This window comes from Neopelma chrysocephalum, unplaced genomic scaffold, assembly GCF_003984885.1.
Source record: "Neopelma chrysocephalum unplaced genomic scaffold, ASM398488v2 Primary Assembly neopelma1_138, whole genome shotgun sequence".
NCBI classification, from domain to species: Eukaryota; Metazoa; Chordata; class Aves; order Passeriformes; family Pipridae; genus Neopelma; species Neopelma chrysocephalum.
The window spans coordinates 3,094,493-3,098,687 of NW_020897800.1; the positions used below are offsets into that span (position 1 = coordinate 3,094,493).

At 47.5% G+C, this 4,195-nt stretch overlaps 1 long non-coding RNA gene across 1 annotated transcript in view; it reads right to left on the minus strand.

Annotated features, from left to right (window-relative positions):
* LOC113975340 overlaps positions 1–4,189 on the minus strand; it is a 9,436-nt gene extending 5,247 nt beyond the window's left edge. Inside the window, exon 1 of the long non-coding RNA XR_003536808.1 lies at positions 3,632–4,189. This is a non-coding gene — a long non-coding RNA (uncharacterized LOC113975340). The remainder of the gene's footprint in view (positions 1–3,631) is intronic.
* Between the last annotated feature and the right edge of the window lie 6 nt (positions 4,190–4,195).

Genomic DNA, 4,195 nt, shown 5'->3' on the forward strand with positions numbered 1-4,195 from the left:
CCCCCCCCCCAAAAAAAAACAAACCCACCCCCCCCAAAAAAAACCCCAAAGAAGCGCCCGCGGGATGCGGGAGGACACGCGGGGCGACCCGTCCCCATCGCCCCCCGGTAGACAAAGCGCTCGCCCCCCTTCCCTCCTCGGGCTATTAAAAACCTTCAGAAGGAAAGAAAGAAAGAAAAAAAACCACAAAACCCAAAAAATCACTTTTTTTTGCGGGCGGTAAAAGGCTGGACAAAGGTGCGGGGCTCTGGCGCACCGTGATCCGATTTATAACGCCAAGCAGGTAACAGAAAATAAAGGCAGCTCGGAATGTCTCTTTTAAATTAAAGAACCTTTGGGATAATATATAAATTCAAACCCACAATGCTTTCCTGGCATTTTTTTTTCTCATGGAGGTAAAACAGTGAAATTACAGTGGCAATAAAAAGCAGCTAAAATTTGAAAAGAAGTCAAAAATCGAACAGGCAACCTTTTCCAGTTCAATAACTATTAAACAACGGGAAGAACCAGCAAACATATCCTACAGCTCTTAAATACCCAAATGTTACACCGTCAATTAATTTTTGGTGCATCGTGTTTTAAGTTAAAGCATTTGCATTCAAATATCAAACAGTAATTCGGTGCCATAACAAGGTACAGTAACTTCATTATAAATTGCCTTGCAGAACAGAGATAAGAAATACAGTTCCAACCATAATTAATTTTACAGCAACATAAAAAAAAAACTAATAAAGAAAAACAGCAGCAGGAAACATTTTGAACATTTCTGATTCATCATTTACACATCATTTTGCCTGGAAAAGGAGGAGAGCTCGAAGTTCTAGAAAACGACTCAAACAAAACTTCAGCATTTCTTTTCAGCAGTAACCAACCATTAGGACATGCAACCATTTTATTCTTGGAGTTTATTTTTCACCTCTAAGATTCAACCCGCCTCCTGGCTTTATTTTTTATTATTATTATTATTATTATTATTCGCTTTTTATGGGTTTTTTTCTCCTTTAATTTTTTTTTTCCCCCGTGTGTCCATAGAGCACATTTCCAAGATTAATCGTTCAGTTTTAAACTTGGAAGCATGAGGCATGCTGGGATTTCAGCTGAGGTCAAGCACCAATGTACCGAGCTGTTACTGTTACGCTCTCAGGGTACTCTGTGTTGCTCTCAAGAAGGGGGGGAAGTCAAAAAAAAAAAATGAGAGAGATGCTCTATGCAGTGGCCTGCAGTTCTCCCTCCACATGAAAACACAGCATTAATATACCTACATATGTAAAGATATATATAGAGAGGGGTTTATTTACCTACATACATATTCATACACACGTAGCATCCATATGTGTATCTCTCCCCACACCTCAATAGCTGTATTTACATGATCCATATCATGTATATCTTATCTACACACGCATATATAATAATCACTAGATGTGTACACACATACATCCCCATATCTGTATCAGCTGGAAAATTATCTCGTGAATACACACACATAGACACACACACACAAAAAAATCTCTGTCATACAAACGCTGGTTTTAATTTGATTTTTTTTTACAGTAAATGGCCATAACCACCGCCCTACTATCAGCCGATCGAGCCTAAGGAGGAGAGATACACTTATTTTTCCCTTAAAAGGTCTATAAACACTATTGTATGTGTGTGTATACGACTCTATATATACACACGCGCGCACACACATATACACATAGAGAGAGGATATATTTATAAAATAAAATAAAGATGTCAAAGCACAACTCACAGCTCCCAAGAGCCTAACCCGTGGATTTAAAAGCTAAACATCACAAGTTAGGGTCTCAGGGATTGAGAGGGGCGCAACAAACTATTCCTTGCAAAAATAAAATTTGAAAGGTAATAAAAAAGAAAAGCGGGGATCAAAAAAAATAATAGTAATTAAAAAAAAAAAAACAAGGATAAAAAGGAGAAAGAGGAAAAGAATAGCAGGCAAGTTCAATTCATGGCTCAAGATTACAAAACAGGACACACAGGTGGAAGGAAAGAGCTTCTCTAAGGACCCTCTGTTGAGAGAATACATTCCGTTTTTAATCGTTTATACGAAAAAAACCAAAACATGACATGGCGCGGCAGGTTCCTTACAGCTCCCAACAAGGTCGCTTGCGACAAATACACGAAAAAGCCTCCGCATTTAAATAACGAAGAGGAAGTTTGGGGCAGTGACGGAATTATTTTCATTGTTTCAACGAGAAGGAATGCAGAAATAAGAGCAGGAATCTGCAGGCTCGCTCCCGGCCCCTGGCACAAAGCGTGCAAAGCAGCAGCAAAGGCGCTGCCTCCCCGCCCCCTCCGCCAGCCCCGGGGATGGAGAGGAGAGAGGAGGAAAAAAAAAAAAAGAAAAAAAAAAGAAAGAACCCGAGTCGCCACAAAAATCAGGTAGAAAACTCACCATTTGGAAGCTGGGGGAGAGGCTCCGATCTCCAGCGCCGAAGAGCAAAAGAGGGGACCCGGCCCGGCGGTGCGGGGCGCGGGGGGGGGTGGGTGGGAATGGGGCAGTGCCCGCACCGGGGTCGGTGCCCGGCGGGGTTTGACACCCGAGCGGGTGCGGAGCGTGCGGTGTGTGCGCAGAGCCGGGGGAGGGAGCGAGGGAGGGCGGCTGTGCGCAGCTGGGCGAGCCGCTGGCATTTTTAAAACATCTCTCTCTCTTTCTTTTTTTTTTTTTTATATATATATATGGGGAAAAAAAAAAGGGAGGGGGATATATCAAGGAAAAGAGGGGGGGAAATAATAATAAAAAAAAAAGCGGGTGGCGGGGTGGGAGGTTGGGGGGGGGGGGGAAGGAAAAGGAACCAAATTCCTCCGCAGCTCTCTCCTCTCTCTCGCCTGCCGCCCTCCGCGCTCCCACCAACGCTGCTGCTGCCGCTGCTGCTGTTGTTATTATTATTATGATGAAGAGACGGGGGCTGGGGGGCTGCGGGAGCCGGGGCCAGCCCGGTGCCGGAGCGAGCCCCAGACTGTCAGCGGGGAGGAGGAGGAGGAGGAGGAGGGAGGGAGGGAGGAAGGGCGCGGGCAGCAGCGCCGCAGCCCCGGCCGCCCTCCCCTGCCAGCCGCCGGCCGGGGCTTCAAAGGAAAACCTGGAGAAAAACCCGCTTCGCCGGGAGAGGAGGGTCCGCAGCCCCGCGCACACACACACACACACAACACACACACACAAAGGGACTCCATCCTGCACCGACTCCTCTCTCCGAGCACCTTGTGCACCCCCAGCCAATGGAAATTTACGCCGGCCATAACCCAGAGCAGGATTTCGTCCCCAGCTTGCCACCTCCTTCCCTCCGCTCTTCTCTCCCCTTCCCTCCCTCCCATTCCTCCCTCTCTTTCCCCCCCCTTCCACCCCCACCCCCCCGCCCAAATAAATAATACGGATCCGCACCCTCCACCCAGCTCTGGAACCGCTTTAGGCCCAGCGGCATAAGCGGGGAGAAGAAGCCGAAACGTACCGGAGGGCCCGAGGTTAAAAATGCAAAATATCCGGCGCTGCCGAAGGCAGGTCCCCCCCGGCCCCGGCCCCGCCGCCGCCCGGCCGGGGGCAGCGGTAACAGGCACCATTACGGAACCATCATCATCATCATCATCATCATTCACTCCGTCCTTTTCTCACCTCAGGAGTCTGAGCCCATTCACCAAAGTCCTTCCTCGTCCAGGAGCTCAAATATTTTCTTTTTTTTTTCTTTTTTTTTTTTTTAGGTTTCTTTTTTTCCTTTTTTTTTTTCTCCTTCTGGATCAGCCAGTCCCGACATCATTAAACTATAGTCCTCCTCTTCCTCCTCCTTCCTTCTCCCCCTCTCTGTCTCCCCCTCTCTTTTTTTTTTTTTTTATTTCAAAAAGGGGGAGTAGGGGGGGGTGGCTGGGAGTGGGGGGGGAGCAGACATAGCTGCATGAAGTGGCTGCCTTTTCGAAAGCACATTTAATCTTTCCTGGCTCCCCTAGGCTTCGATGAAGTAGAAGGGAAAGGAGAGGAGAGGGGGAAAGAAAAAATCCAGGCAAGGGAGGCTGTTGAGGGACAGCAAGCATCAGGCTCAAATCAACGACCAGATGAAAATGTACTAGACCACACTGCCCCCTCTCTTCCTCTCGCTCTGTCTCCGTCTCTCTCACACACTCTCACTCCTGGAAAGCTTCAGTGTCTGGTTACAGACTCTTTTGGATCCTTCCCCCCCCCTCC